Raw genomic sequence first — 16656 nt, forward strand, 5'->3', positions numbered from 1 at the left:
GGTATCATGGAAGGCCACAAGTGGGAGTGCAGCGAGGAGGGAAGTGGCATTGATGAGCGGCGGCAGGACACGCTCCTCCGCTCTGGCTCTGGGTCAACGGCGTGCGTGCGGGCGCTTGGCAGCGTCTGTTTGTCATCGCGTCCTCGTCGTTCTCCGGTGGCACGTGGTGGCCAGGCGTGCGGTAGCAGACGGTGGCTCGGGCAGCGGGGCTTCGCTGGTGCCCACCCTGCCATGGCGCCAGAGAAGAACAGAGGAGGGAGAGAGAAGGAAGAAAGAGAAGGGGGAAGGGTGAACCGAAGTTTGACTCAAATTGATTCAAATTTTTGTATTGAAACTCGAAAAACGGTGAACATCAAAGTTGTAGGAAATTCAAAGATCTACAACTTTTGTGTTGGGCAAAATTTCATTCGAGTTATGGTTTAAAAATTATTTTGAATTTCCAAAAACCGTGATTCGAATGACTTATCATTCCATGTGCAAACTTTTGTTTTCTCCCCTTGACTCCAACTAGTCCTTTGTTTATTAAGACAAGGGGAAGGTGCCTACTCAATTTCACCTGCAGAAATGGATTGATTTGAAAATTACAACGATTTATATGTCACTGCACGCGTACACTAGAACATATTCACATATACATATACGTATATGAAAAGCCCGATTTAATTAACTTGGTCATTAAATATTAATTGCGTATTTAAAATAGTGCTAAACACCCGAGGTGTTACAGCGGCGCCGTCGCAGTGCCGAAATCGAAGCAGCAGGGTGGGGGTCTCGGCGTTAAGACAAGTAGACCTGCAGGCGGCGGCGGCCGTCCCAGCCAAGCGCCGGCGTGCGAGCTGGGTGGGGGGTGGGGGCGGGGGGCTCGGCATGAAGGCCAAGCAGGCCTACAGGTAGCGGCGGCCGTCCCAGCCCCCTCCCAGGTCTGTTCCTCCACCATGAATGGATAAGGAATCGAAGGGATAAGGATGAAATACAGCCAGGGGTATTTTAGTCTTTTCAAGTCATGTTCTCTCACCACTTTGATTGAAAATGAGTTGTTTAATGAAGTCCATGTGCCACAAACAAAATTTTTCACTGAAGGTGTCTTACAAACTAATTCAAGGAGTGGAGTGTGCACCGCACAAAATCACGTTTTGAGGGTGTCCTGTAGACAAAAAACCCAAAAAAAACATTAACCGTAACCTATAGAAATGCACTCGGAGACGGTCAGAGAAAAAAACCGCCTCGGTTAATGTCTAGTATTAACCGAGGCTGTCACTTTCAATTAACCGAGGTGGTTACGACAACCACCTCGCAAAATATATTAACCGAGGCGGACGTCGTAACTCAACCGCCTTGGTTAATCAGACCCAGCTCGATAGCCCAAACGACCCAATTACGAACACACATATATATACTAGTCTTTAGGGTTTCACATCCATTCTTGACTTCTGTCTTCCTCAGCGCCGCCCTCTCTCTCCCTCTCTCTCGTGCGGGGGGGGGGGGGGGGGGGCACAGGGAGCTGAGCCTCCGCCCATGCCGTTCCCACCTCCTGCATCGCCACGGCGTCGCCCCTGGGGAGCGGCACGACGGAGGCTGCGCTGCCGGCGGAGGTGAGGAGGGCCATCGCGAGCCTGCCGTTGCCGGAGCCTAGCTCGAGTACAAGCGCCCCCATCCCGGAGACACCGCCGCCACCGCCACCAGTGGTGTGGCGCCCGCGCCCCCGAACCCTGCCCCGAACCTCAATGGACAGCCCGGATCCGGCGGCTGCGTGGCGGTGGCACGACCGGGGAGCCCGGATCCGTCGGCGGTGCGGCGTGGGCACCCGGATCTGGTGGTGGTGCAGCCCGGTAGGCCGGATCCGGCGGTTGCGCGGCGGTGGCACGACCGGGGAGCCCGGATCCGGCGGCGGTGCGGCGGGGGCTCCCGGATCTGGTGGTGCAGCCCGGTAGGCCGGATCCGGCGGCTGCGCAGCGGCGGGCGGCCAGGGAGTCCGGATCCGGCGGCGCGGAGGCGGGACGCGGCGGCGGCAGCAGCGGGAGGTCGCGGCGGCGGTGGCGGATGGGCTCGGCAGGTCCATGATGGGCTCGCTGGGTTTTTTCCTTTTTTTAATTTTTTTGATTAACCGAGGTGGGCAGCACAACCGACTCGGTTAAGTTCACTATTAACTGTGACCATATCTCCGAGGTGGTTGCAAAAACCGCCTCCATTAATACATTTTGCCCGCCTCTGTAAAGATTTGTGTAGTAGTGAAAACTAATTTTTTGGACACTCTTGGAGAGGGTAGCTCATCAGCTAGTAAGACTTTTTATGGTGGAACCTACCCATCTAGATTTATGACCTCAATTTGGCACAGGTGCTCATATTTTTTCTAAATCTATTTTAGGATTTTTAACCGGTACTATTCTTTTAATGCTAGATGACGTACTCGTCGGCTACGAGACGTCTATATTAACTTTGTAATATTAAGTATCTGCCGGCCCAGTCTCTAAAATATACTCATAGGATAGGGTTGTGCCTATTTAATTTTCTTAGAGGTAAGTGCGTGTACGTGTTTGTGAATATCTGCAGCAGTAGTATATTTCGTAAAAAAAAAACTCCATCACATGGTGTAGCTCGAAAATCTTGAATCCCAACGCATTCTCACGACCGTGGCAATGCCAGGAACTGTAGAAAATATCGCTGAGATTCGACTCGTGAAGAGTTGGACGGATGCGGCTGCTGAAACTGAAAAGCAAAACAGCGACAAGTTGCCCAGCGGGGAAATATTTTTGTGGTGTGGCCCAAATGTCCTTAAGAGCCTCGATCACATGCCCAAGCTTTTTCGTAGCTAATAAATCGAATATACAAACACCAGTCTCGCCAAGTCGTCGTCGTTGCCTTCACATGACCCTTGTCTCACTCTCACGCCCCGCTTGTACCATACCGTGGAGCTTGCATTGTATTTGCATCGTCTCTTTGCTCGGCGATCGAGCAGCGAGCAAGCTCCCGAGCAGGCCTCCCGCGCGGCCACCGGCCGGCAGGTCGATCGGTCAGGTGCGGCGCCGCGCCGATGGACAATTGCGACGGCGAGGTGGCGTGGCGCTTCGGGGCCGCGAGGCCGGAGCTAGCGGCGGCCGACGGGGAGATAAGGATGCGCGCGCTGGTTAGCCGGATCTACGGCTGCGTCGATGCGAGCGACCCGAGGCCGGTCGTTCCGCTCGCCAGCGGCGACCCGACGCCGTTCGCGTGCTTCCGCACGGCGCCCGCTGCTGAGGAGGCCGTCACCGCCGCCGTGGCCTCCGGCAAGCACAACGGGTACCCCTCCGCCACCGGCGTCACCGAGGCGTGCAGGTACGCACAACCAACTCTTGCCGGCGCCGCCTCTCCTCCGTAGTCCGTAGACGTACGTCCTTGGTTGTTTACGGAAGAGCTCCACTGTCGCCGTGGACAGATGTAGTGGTCATTTCAAATACTAATGTTCTCTAGGCAAAATGAATCTACAGGAACAGGGCATATATAATCGACTAATCGTAGATATATATATTGGATATTTTCAAAAGTTAGAAGAGATCAACTGCTCTAGGGACTCTTTAAAGATTTTTTTTATTTTTTAAATAATAATATATCTCAACATGAAAAAGCAATAACACCTGTCAAAAAATAATAAAGAGATTTTTGAAGTTGAAAAGTGCTCACCTCTAGTTTACAAAAACTAGAAACAGATACATGATGAGTGCCATCGCCATAGCAGATAACAAATACTTGAATGCCTAATAAATATCAATTCATAAAAAGTAACAAGGGTTAGTCTTATTGCAGACAAAACCGTATTTCATTATGTTGAAGATAAAAGCTCTTAGTGCTAGTTCATTGTCCGTGACTGTTTTGTTTGAAAACTCTCTGTATATTTAAGAACAATCATGTAGAATAACGGTTTGTGAATTGTAAAACCCAGGTAATATGCAGCTCTATATTATCTACTATGATTTCGTGAGTTGAGGCCTTTGAACACTTGGTAAAAGGCACCACTGATGGAACTCCCTACTAGCAAGAGATCAAGATCATGTAGCTATAGAGAAACTAATGGACCTAGGAATCATGCTCTGCGGAGTAAACTTAAGATAGTCGGAAGGACTCAAAAGATACAAGAGAAAGCTAACATAAAGAACCCTGGTTCACTCGGACTGGGGATCTGTTGAACCGAGATGGGAACTGGTTGAATCAGGTTGAGCTCCCTATTTTCTAGCTAGGAAGACAAACTCGATTAAACTTGGATGAAACAAGGTTGAGCTCTCTATTTCGCACGAACACAGAGTAGATTGAGCATGGATGCAAACCCGAGAAATAGGTTGCCTAGAAAATAACCCGAAAGAGAAAGTCAATTCTTCAATATAAAATCAGGCAATCTCAAAATTTTACGATATTTAATTTGAACTTTAGGCTCACAACATGGTGAATCTTTGCACCAAAGATCTCCTAAAAAATATTTATGATTTTTGTGACGGGTAAGAAAGATTTTTTTGAGTTACAGCTTCTTCACCCTATGGTTAATCATTCCCAAAAGAGTAAAGTGCACCAGAGGTCCATCAACTTGTAAGGGTGTGTCATTTAGGTCCACGAACTCCAAAAATGCATTTATAGGTCCATCAACTTGTAATTCGTGTCACTTAGATCCATAAATTATGAAAGTGTATTTTTAGGTCCATAAACTTGTAATTTGTGCCACTTAGGTCCATACACTCCGAAAGTGCATTTTTAGGTTCATGAACTTCATCCATGAGCAATCGTGTGGCTATAGACCCTTAAAGGTCACCCCGATATAGATGTCCATGCATATCTTTCAACCCCTCACCGAAAACCACTCTAGGTTGATCCAAGTCTAACGTCATCACAAGATTTTTCGCCACAACACTTTGCACCACCATATCCGGCCACCTACGCCACGGAGGATATAATATCTCCTATCATAGTACACATGTTGTTAAGTCCTTCTATGATCTTCTCCATCTTTCCAAGGCAATCATCCCTACTCTCCACCCATATTACGGAGTTATATCTGGATCTAAGCTTCAGAACTCACCAATGGCAGTCCGGAAGCCCCTTTTGAATCCCAGTATATGTCAATAACCTCCGAAATAAACATTTCATCCCCCTCTCCCCTCCCTATGCACTTGATTTGAAATTGTGGCTCAAATTTCACCATTCTGACGAAACTCCAGTAATATGTGGGAACCGTTCATATTGGTGCGATATCAGTACATGAAGGCTAGGTGTAGGGGTATGGACTTAGGTGACACAAATTACAAGTTTATGGACCTAAAAATAAACTTTCTAAGTTCATGGACCTAAGTGACACAAATTACAAGTTTATGGACCTAGAAATGCAATTTTGAAGTTGATGGACCTATATGATACCCTCCTACAAGTTGATGGACCTCTGGTGCATTTTACTCTTCCCAAAATATTTCTTAATATAATGACCTGTCCTAGAAAAACGGCTAAGGTCCACTATACAAGTTGAAATAGACCACACCTACTAATTAACTCTCTTGCGTTTTCGTCTTCACCTCGCACAAATGGTTTGAGAGTTAACAGCTTCCTACAGCCATGCTATTTAAGCTATTAAGAAAATCCAAAATTAAAAGTGCTCGTGCTAAATTTTACAAGACAGTCAACCTAGATGTTAGACATGTTCTAGCGTCGGTTTACGCCAAGAAAACACCTCTAATTGCTGCCAATCGAAGGATAAACAGTCACCAAAAAATAGCTCCGAAAATAGACAAAAATAAATATTCAAGGTCCAGAAATTCGTAGCATGATTCGAAACTTGAATGGCAAAAAAAGGTCACGAACAAAGAGCATCTCCTTTCTCCCACTCCCAAACCCCTAAAAAAGCCTCCACACCACAAATGAGAAATCCCTCTTCCAGGAGAAAATTGCCCTAACAGACATTCACAGTACGTACAGGCATTTTTCAAATATCTTAAACATCCTTACATGAAGCATATAACCAAATACCCATAAAAGTAAATCTATTCAAATTTAACTCGATGCATTGAACGGATCCGACGCTTTCGCGACATAGCTTTGCCTCGGTGCCGACTCGATGCCACCCACTCGCACAGACACAGCCCCAATTTGGTGTCCCAAACCAGAAAACCCGCCATCAGTGATTTTGAGGTCCAAACCACCAAACCTGCCATCACTCAGCTTCGAGGACCAAATTGCAAAACCATCCTTCACACCTCAGATGACATAACTCACCACTGGAGTTTTAGCCAAACCAGTCAAAACCTTGGAATTTGAGGTACAAACTAGTAAACCCTTCTACCTGCCCGTAAGGTGTGACTAACCACCGGATTTAAGGCAAAATCAGTCAAAATGCTCTTTCACGCCGTGCTCATACTTGCTGCATTTGTGTGCTCTAGTGGTTAACCTTGTGATCTTCAACTAGTTGTTGATAATTTAAATTTAAAGAGGTGGAGAGGGCCCCCAGCTTTGCAAGGCTTAAAACGTTGCCGCCCGCTGGAGTCAAACTCATGACGGAGGCAACACTATAAACTTGTTTCCCATGACCAGCCAGGCGGACAACCCTCCCTACTAGTTGTTGATAATTTGCTTTTAAACTGATACAGTGGTCCAACTTATTGCAATGCAATCCATTCCAATAAGGTTTACATTTTGCTATTTTAGTAAAAGGTTCTAAAAGATATATCTATTAGTTGATGAAAATGGTTCTTTTGAGATAATGCTTAAATGATATTTTAAAGACATGTTTGATAAAACAAAAGAAAGACATGTTTATCAGAAGAAATATGTGAGTATCACTATTACATCACTATAGAGACCAAAGGCACCAATGCACAGTGGAATCCTAAGGCACGACAGTAATGTGAAGAGGGGCATGGGGAGGCCGAAATTGACATAAGAGGAGGCAATAAAAGGAGACTTGAAATGTTGGAATATATCCAAAGAGTTATCCTTGAATAGGAGTGCATGGAAAACAGCTATTCAGGTGCCTGAACCTTGATTACTAGCTAGTTCCTGCTGGGCTTCAACCGCAGCCTACCCAACTTCTTGGGACTGGAAGGCTTTGTTGTAGTTTGGTTTTTTTTTTGGAACATTGTAGTTTGGTATTAAGATGGCCTATTCATATTAGTTGTTACTTGCTTTGGACGATTATTGATCAGTAATTAATATTGTCCATTTCATTTTCAGTTTCGATCTTAAGTTCTCTCTAGATTGCAGAGACTGCACGAGAGCTCGGGATAATGGTAATCAGTGATGAAGTTTATGAATATTTTGTTTTTGGAAGCAAGCCATTTGTGCCGATGGGCGTGTTTGGAGAGATTGCTCCTGTGGTGACACTGGGAGGCATATCCAAACGGTGGATGGTGCCTGGTTGGAAGCTAGGGTGGATTGCAATGACTGACCCAAAGGGAGTCCTCAGGAGAAAGAAGGTATCCCATGGCCTAGTCAATTTTAGTCATGTATGATCTTTCTTGTTGCATTTTACTTATTCCATGTATTTCCTTATTTCTAAAGAGCTTGTTTCTCCAATATATAGATTTTTGCTTCGATCATAGTCTACCGTGGTATCTCAGTGGATCCTGCAGCAATTGTTCAGGTTAGCGCCAAGAAATCTTGTAAAGACCACTCATATGGAGCAGAACACATCAGTTAGTATAGTTGTGATTAAGGCCCCCAAAAAAATTATGACCAGGGAGCTATACCCCAAATCATTGCAAACACGGATGAAACATTCTTCGCAAATGCCATGAACGTGATGAGAGAAACAGCGGAGATATGCTACCACAAACTGAAGGGCATCAATGGCGTCACTTGTCCTCACAAACCAGAGGGATCTATGTTCGTTATGGTTAGTGTACATTAAACCATTGACATTTTTTCCCCGGAGTTTGGTATGAGCATTTGTAGTTTGATATGGTTATAGGTAAAGTTGGACATGTCCTGTTTTGTGGCATAGACGACGATATTGACTTCTGCTGCAAGTTGTCTAAAGAGGAGTCTGTGGTGATAAGCCCAGGTAAAAGAATCTAGGATTTAACACCTATATTGCCCTTGCTTTGCTAGCTAGTAATACTAGGTTGTTTCAAATTTGAAAGAAATCTACCTATTTGTCATGAATTCTAGAATATATATTTACAAATTCTAAAGGATGTGATGGAATGTCTTCTTTGTGAGAATATGATTGATATGAAAAATAATTTTGAACAACTGTTTCAGAAACAAATTAAATAGTTTGACATATCTAAAGATGGATAATATACTGTTATATTGTAATGAAGTTCTATACAATAGCTGCAGATTTATTCTGCACGTATGATTTCATATGTGGCAAATATAATGTCAATGAATCTCTGTTCAATACAATAGTTCACTTAGATTCGTCCCAAGTCATGAACTCATGATTTCCTAATGTTTACTAAGTTTACAGGAAAACATTAACAACTATAATATCCGGTTAGTTTTGTTGAATCCAATCCACCATAAAATATTATGTTTTGATATATAAGGCATCTATTGGTACCATTGATGTTAACATATTTCTACTAGTAAACCATATATAAAGCTAAATCAGCTTGAACTATGATTTGGAATAGGAGTAGAAGTCATCTTAGCTAGCAAATAAGAAAGGAGCATCACGTCATTCAGGTATTGATCAACTCAACTTAGATAGGAAATACGAAAGGAGTACCAAGTCATTCAGTTATTGATGAACGAACCAGAAGTTGAACTGTGTGAATTCAGAAAGCAATTTCCCTCAAACTCTGTGCTGCATCATTTGCATGATGCTAACTGGAAACACTTCATGGTACATGCAGGGAGCGGCCTGGAAATGAAGAATTGGCTCCGAATAAGCATCGCGGTGGATCCTCCACTGCTGGAGGATGGCCTGGAGAGAGTCAAGTCTTTCTGCCTTAGGAATGTCAAGCCCATCATCATGAATCAGGCCAGCTGATCGTTAGGAGCACATAGATGAATTTTATCAATATGTGGAGTGCTTGTCTTAGCAATAAATAATCAAGCTATTTTGCTCAGCTATTAATGCAGATACTCTTGAAATATGCATTTAAAACTACCAGATTTTAATTTGAGGCAAAATACATAAACCAATGCTACTGCTATGCATTTCAGATGTAATAGCAGATAGACTAAAAAGACCTGAAGTAAATCTATGTATAAAACCACCACACTTACATATCAGGGTTCTGTCCACGTGTAGACACGACACAGTGCAAATGGTAGATGTGGCACTGCAGAACATAGTCAATCGGCCTCGAGTGGCCACACAGTTGCGCTGCTCAGGAACCTTATTGTCATCCCTCATGTAGGCTTCAGGATGGCAACAACACGAAGATACCCCTCACCCTCCTTCTCGGTGCACACCAAGGAGAAGAGCCGGTAGGATTCCGCTACTTATATTAATATCATAGCACAGTCCACCAAATGGAAAAAGAGAGAGGAAGAGTTCGTTGGTTTTTTTAGACTATATTCCTGGACATCTCCAAATCTCCTTATAGAGGATAAGGAAGTCCAATTAATACGCAGATGCCAAAAGGTTACACCAACTTGGTTGCTCGCTGCATCCCAAGTCAGAAGTCACAAGGTTCATCACTCAAAAACATACACTCATATGCATGAGTGCATGCATTGTGTGTACCAACTCTATTCTTTGTTTGTTATATGTTCAACCATAGGGGAGAGTTCTTCTATTTAAGCTGGTTTGTACCAACTCAAACTAGTAGTATGGGACTATTGGGAGCCATGCACTCTTGCTATGATATTTCTAAAATGGTCCTCTTCACGGACCTATTTTCTAGCAAATACAGCCATCCCTCTTTGTTAGTCTTGTAACGGACCAAATGAAGTCCTTCTGGATTTTCTTTATATCCGTGGGCTTGTGGCCTACATATGTAGCTCCTTGAAGCATGATTAATACAAGTTGACAGTCCTTTTTTGTTTTTATACCAGTAGAGGGATCCTTCCTATATCCCGTTTCCACCCAAACCCTAGCTGCCGGCAGCCGCTGCGGGGAGATTCCACATTGTTGAAGCACTTATACAAGAGTGTTGCCTCCCGATCACCTAGTCTCTTAAGGCTCACACCAAGCTCCCCAGTCACTTTTTTCTTGAAGAATGCAAAACAAAAATGGTATAATAAGCAACACATGGTTAGTTTCTATTCGATATGCACTTTGTTTTTCTGATTTTCTAGCTAGTCAACATGGTTTCAACGTATAGTACTAGGCAGTGATTGATGACAAAGAAAATATGTTTCCATGCACTCTGAATTGGAATTTTAGTTATGGACCTATGATGCTTTAGTTTTGGATCTGATCAAACCATGTCATGTTTATTTATTTTTTCACCCCAGGGCATCAACAAATTAACTGGGCCACTACTTTGCTTTCTCATAGTGAGGTATTATAGGATTGATGAGTTTTTTAGAGTTCTAAACCAATATGAAAGAAGTAATTAGTAATCATTATATGATGCTTGGACAAAATAGCTTTGTTTTGTTTGGGAGCGTAATTTGACATGTAAAAAGAAATTCATTATTGGTGTGTCGCAGCGGTTACAATTTTGGAGATCCAGTTACAACAATTGTACCCTGTGAGCTTTAGGTTCAATGATCCTTCATACTTTTTGGTTGAACCAATTTAATTTTTTTCGCCTAACTGATCCCAATGTACTCCTGTGTCACCGAGAGAGAAAGATCATGTATACTTTCTACAATACCAGTTTACTATGTAGTACTACGTGGCTATGATGGATCATTAGGTCCCTGATAAGTGAGTGCTAAGTTTCCTTGTCATGCATAGTATAGCTGTTATGCAAACTATATTGTAGGAAGGAATGGAAATCTTTTCTACAAGCTGCTCATTTAAAATATTAGAGTTACTTAGGACTTGTTTGGGAGTACTCCACTTCTAAAAAACTTGCTCCACTCCACAAACTCCACTCCACTATTCAGCTCCACTCCATCATTTTTTTTTCTCATCATGTTTGGGAGAGCTCCACTCCTTAAATCTCATAAGCCCAGTTTTATCCACCCCACTAGCCCAATATGCAAGCAGCAGCCAGCTAGGCTCATCTAAACTCCTCTCACTTCCACGCGGGCTCCACATGTTAGGTAATCTTCTACCTCAAACCACTCTCATTTGTCCCTCTTCCCCTGAGTCCAATATCCGCGGACAGAGGTGTCGGGGGGTGGAGGTGCGTCTCGGCGGGCGTTGGTGGCGGCGCGCCCCGACGGGCTAAGGCGGCAATGAGCCCCCATGGCGAGCGGATGCGCGCCTCGATGGGCGGGACCTCCAAGAAGCGGCACCGACGAGACATCCAGGGGGTGGCGGCGGAGGGACATCTGGGGGGGGGGGTGGGGGCGGGACTCCAGGGTGGTGGCGGGACTCCGGGGCAGCGGGACTCGAGGGGCGGTGGCCGGACATCCATGGCGTGGCGACAGCCGGACCTCCATGGCTGCGTGACTCCAGGGGACAGCGGCGGAGCTCCGGGGCGGCGGCGGCGGAACGGCAGGGGTGGCGCCGGGACACCCGGCAACAGCCAAACCTCCATATGGTGGCAGTGCCGATACTCTTGGCTGGCGGCGGGACAGGATGTAGGAGACCGAGAGGCAAAAACAAAATGTCGAACTGTTATTTTCTACTAACCAGTGGCATGGTGGTTAATTTCTCCCAACTCCACTAGCTCCAAGAATTGGTGGAACACCTATTGAGGAGCTCCAGGTGGAGTGGAATAGAGCTGGTTGAGATGTTTGGGTATTCTTTTATGGAGTCGAGCCAAATTTGTTGGAGTAGAGTGCTCTCAAACACCCCTTGGGAGAGCTCTGCTCCACCAAAAATAGCTCCACTTCACAAAAAAAATAGCCTAACAAGTCAGCCAACTCCACTCCACTCTAGGAAAAACAGGCTCCACTCCACGTTTTTTTAGGAGCCCCTCAAGAGGTGCTCCACCAAATAGTGGAGCTGGTGGAGTTGGAGATAATTACCCACCTGCCACTGATTACACACCTCCCATACCCTTTCACACACACAAAAAAAAAAGAAAAGTCAACAGTGCTCTCGCAAGCTCCCGCCAGTCGCGGCCGGGGCTGACGGCCCCCCGCCTCCCGAGCTCGTCGCCGGAGATCGCCGTCCTCGCCGCCGCTCGAGCTCACTGCCTTCGCCGCCGCCCGAGCTTGCCGCCGTTCCTTGCTCCCGCCGCCCGCCGTCGGGGCTCGCGGCCCCCCGCTGCCCGAGCTCGTCGTCGTGCCGTGCTTCCACCGCCGTGTTGTGGTCCTGCCGCCAGCTGCCGGGGCTCGCGGCACCCCGCCGCGTGGGGTCTACGGCTCCCAGGCTCACAGCCGCCCGCCTCTGGGGCTTGCCGGCGTGTGGAGCATTGGAAGAGACGGGAAGAGGTGGAGCATGGGAAGAGATGAAGGTAGAAGACAACCTAACAAGCGGGGTCCGTGTGGAAGTGAGAGGAGTTTAGATGGGTCTAACTGGGCTGCTAGTTGCACACTGGGACAACGGGGTGGAGAGAACTAGGCTTATGAGATTTATGGAGTGGAGATCTCCCAAACATAATGAGAAAAAATTGATGGAGTGGAGCTGAATAGTGGAGTGGAGTAGGTTTTTTTTGGGTGTGGAGTGCTCCCAAACAGGGTCTTAATGTCTACACCAACTGTTGGCCGGGCTTGCCACTCCAAGAAGATCTAGAACCTATAACTTCTATCTCTTGACAGTTCTTGATCTGATCTAAATTTTGGTAATGCCATAATCTGCCTGTAAAGTCATTCCTCAATTTTTACTTTAATCTAAAATTCAAAGTTGCCATGTGAGAGCCATATTTATTTACGTTGATAGACTTAGAAGTTTATCTCATACAACACACCCTGTGGGATTGCTTCATTAATTTTCATGGCTCAGTTCAGTGATACTTTGACCCCAATGTGAAGTGCATACAAATTTAGTTCCACATATGCAACATATGTCACAGTATTCTTTGTATGCATATTTGAGAAAAAAAATGTATGCATTTATCTACAGCAGGTTAAGTCTCATATTTTTACACCACCTACAACATATGATTTTCATTGCACAGACTTGAACTTCTAGAGTACTTTCAAATCAATTCAAGGACCTATACATTTTTAGCGGCTCAAATTTACAATACCTTCTCCTCACTGCTCCCATTTTCCCTGAGCTTTGTGATGAGCCCATGGCTCCTCAAATCATTGCAGCTTGTGTCGATAAAAAGAAGTGCAATAATTCAAAAATTTCAGACGGTAATGATGTGAAAAATCTTTCAGTTATAAAGCTTGGTGCATTTTGTTTTGATGTGAACCAAAATATTATGAAGAAAGGCTTTCTATCTAGTACTGCAAGTATTGCACGCAAGGTAATATTTGGTGGAGCTAATAATTTGCGCAAGAAGAAAGAGATACAATCCGGAGGGATTATTCACATTGTTGGAAGTGTTCACGTGGAGATCAATCAAACGTGAATTGATTAGCATCCTTGCTGGATTATTTTATTGTTTTCTTCATGCATGGCGTTTGTTGGCTGCTCTACTCAATTCATACGTGTGGCTTGGTTTCAATTAGGAAGGCTAAGTTTTAATTAGGAAGGCTAAGTATGGTGAATTGATTAGCCTTCCTAATTAAAACTTAGCCTTCCTAATTGAAACCAAGCCACACGTATGAATTGAGTAGAGCAGCCAACAAACGCCATGCATGAAGAAAAGAATAAAATAATCCAGCAAGGATGCTAATCAATTCACGTTTGATTGATCTCCACGTGAACACTTCCAACAATGTGAATAATCCCTCCGGATTGTATCTCTTTCTTCTTGCGCAAATTATTAGCTCCACCAAATATTACCTTGCGTGCAATACTTGTAGTACTAGATAGAAAGCCTTTCTTCATAATATTTTGGTTCACATCAAAACAAAATGCACCGAGCTTTATAACTGAAAGATTTTTCACATCATTACCGTCTGAATTTTTTGAATTATTGCACTTCTTTTTATCGACACAAGCTGCAATGATTTGAGGAGCCATGGGCTCATCATCCTCTCCCCCTTGAAACAAAGCCGTCCTCGGCTTTGGCATAAGCTCAACTGGCTTCTTCATCTTTATATCTATTATATTTTCGTCTTTCTTGCTGTGGTGCCCCATGAAATTAGAAAAAGAGCCAAACTGTATAGGAGATTTATTAGCATAACAGGATTCACCCAAATAATTAATAATCACAGAAGAATTTCCCATGATGGCTATATCTGATGACTCATTGAATTGAGGATTGATGTCGGAAATCTTTTTTGCACTCTTGTCATGAATCACTGACTCACTAGCAGCAGCAAGAGTAGGAATATTCACATCACTTTGAGGGAATGGCAAACTATAGGAGGAAGGTACTGATTTATAAGAGGGGCTATTGACCCACTTTAAACTATAGAGAGATAATCAGTAAGGTGTAGGAATGATTCAGATATTATTTTTAGAACACATGCATTTTTGCCCATGAGATTGTAAATAACTTGTAAACCATAATGGATTGATTTTCTTTATTTATAAACCAATTATGGTGCTGTTTAGTTCAGAGTTTTTATCCTGTAATAAGATTACAGCGTGACCCGACCCTGTTAAATATGTTTGTTTCATGAACCATGTTAAATCCTAGAAAACTTTGTCCCCTCGTCGTAACATTTTGGGTAACCATTTTGATACCGGTGATTAAATGGACATGGGTTTGTGTAGGCAATGACCGAGTAGAGTACTATGCATATATGCACCCACCCTCAAAAGCACGGTGTAGATAAGATTAACTTTTTTATTATAAGGAAATTTGTTATTTTTAACTGAAATTTACACGTTAAAGTATTTTTATAATTAATCTAGGAATATATATACATCATGAAAACACAGCCCTTTATGCCAAAAAAATTGTCATCATAACTCTGTTCTATTCCAACCATATTAATTTTTTTAGGGCTTTCCAAATTCCAACCATATTAATTAGACACCAAGCATATACTAGAAAAAGACTAGTATATAGGTTATCAAATAAGTATTATTAGATTCACAATTGAATATTTTCTACTCCCTCCATGTCAAACTATAGTTCGTTTGACTTTTTTGACCCCAAGTTTGACCACTCGTCGTATTAAAAATTTAAGCAAAATAAAACTTCTTTTGTTGTGGCTTGCTTTATAAATATAAATTCTTCAAGAATGACTTAAATTTGACTTTGTTTGCACAATTTTTTTGAATAAGACGAATGGTCAGACTTGGGGTAAAAAAAAGTCAGATGAAATATAAATTGGAATGAAGATAGTAGTACATATTTTTTGGTGTCATAATATTGATACTCTTTTATAAATTTATCGAATTTAACTTTGAACAGAACCAAAAGACAATCCTCTTTACGCAAAAAATAGCACTCTTCTTAGAGCATCAAGAGTGCCCAAAAAATAGAGTCCAAACATATTAGTTTTGAGACCTTATTACCAAAAAATTATTGGAATAAAAAAATAACTTACCCAACAGTTCCAGAAAAGCAATCCCAAAAAAAATTAAATGGTGCCACATCATCCAAGAGGTGGGCTCTATCTTGATTTTATTCGGGGGAGAATCACAAAGCCGTTGCATCTATCTCCGTATTTACTACTTAGCACATGCACGGATATATTTTTGATCGAACATTCTCCCTATCCCGATTCGCCATCGATGTGAGGACTGGGGAGTGGGTGAGTGGGATTTGAGAAGTGGGAACCGAGCCTAGGAATATGAATGAATACAAGTGGGAATTCAGAGTAGCCAACAGCTGGGACCGGGAATGGAAATGTGTTTCGGTAACAAGCTTCCTTCCCACTCGGCGGCGCAAGGACGAAATTTTTTCGCGACCGTGCCTGAGCACATTTTTCATTAAGAAGAAGAAGAATAAGTCACCAGAACAAACACTAACTTTGGAACAGGGGCCCAAAGCTCGAAAACATCTGTAAAAAATTACATATGAACTAAAAAGCGACCAAATGATCTACCGAGGGCGACAACAAAAGAAGTAATCGAGCTGTGACCAGCTAAGCCCCAAGTGACAGCCTCATCCTCAAGACCCGAGGTGACCTCAAACACAGACCTAGACTGGTGATCGAACATTCTTCTATTGCGCTCAAGCCAGATCGTCCACGAGGTGAGGAGTACCAGTGAGTCGAAGCACTTGCGATCGTCTTTCTGTAGCTTTTTCCGTGAGGAAGACCACCAGGAAGCTAGGTCATAACCGCCATTTAAAGGAACAAGTATGTGCCAGCCAAGGCGCGACAATACCCGGCGCAAGGACGAAATAATTGTTTATTAAAGGTGACCTCACTGTATGGGTCGATACCAGTGGAGATTGAAGAATCATCTAGAGTCCGGCTTCACCTGTCCTCCTTTTTCAGCATGAATCGAATCATCACAGGAGAAGTCCTATTATTGCAAGGGTTTTTAGTTTGTAGGACACCCTGAAAATGTGATTTTGTCTTTCACACACTCTCAAAGTTGAATTTGTCTATCACACACTATGAAATTAGTATTTGATCTACAACACATTGAGCTGATTAAAAAATTTATTTCCAATTTGGTTGAGTGGGAGAGATTTGTGAAATGGCATTTATGCCCTTCTTCCTTTCTTT

At 43.7% G+C, this 16656-nt stretch overlaps 1 pseudogene; it reads left to right on the forward strand.

Moving 5' to 3' along the window:
• The first annotated feature begins 2801 nt into the window (after positions 1-2801).
• On the forward strand, positions 2802-9056 carry LOC120700941 (annotated as a pseudogene).
• The last annotated feature ends 7600 nt before the right edge of the window (positions 9057-16656 follow it).

Source organism: Panicum virgatum, chromosome 3K (genome assembly GCF_016808335.1).
Source record: "Panicum virgatum strain AP13 chromosome 3K, P.virgatum_v5, whole genome shotgun sequence".
Classification (NCBI taxonomy): domain Eukaryota; kingdom Viridiplantae; phylum Streptophyta; class Magnoliopsida; order Poales; family Poaceae; genus Panicum; species Panicum virgatum.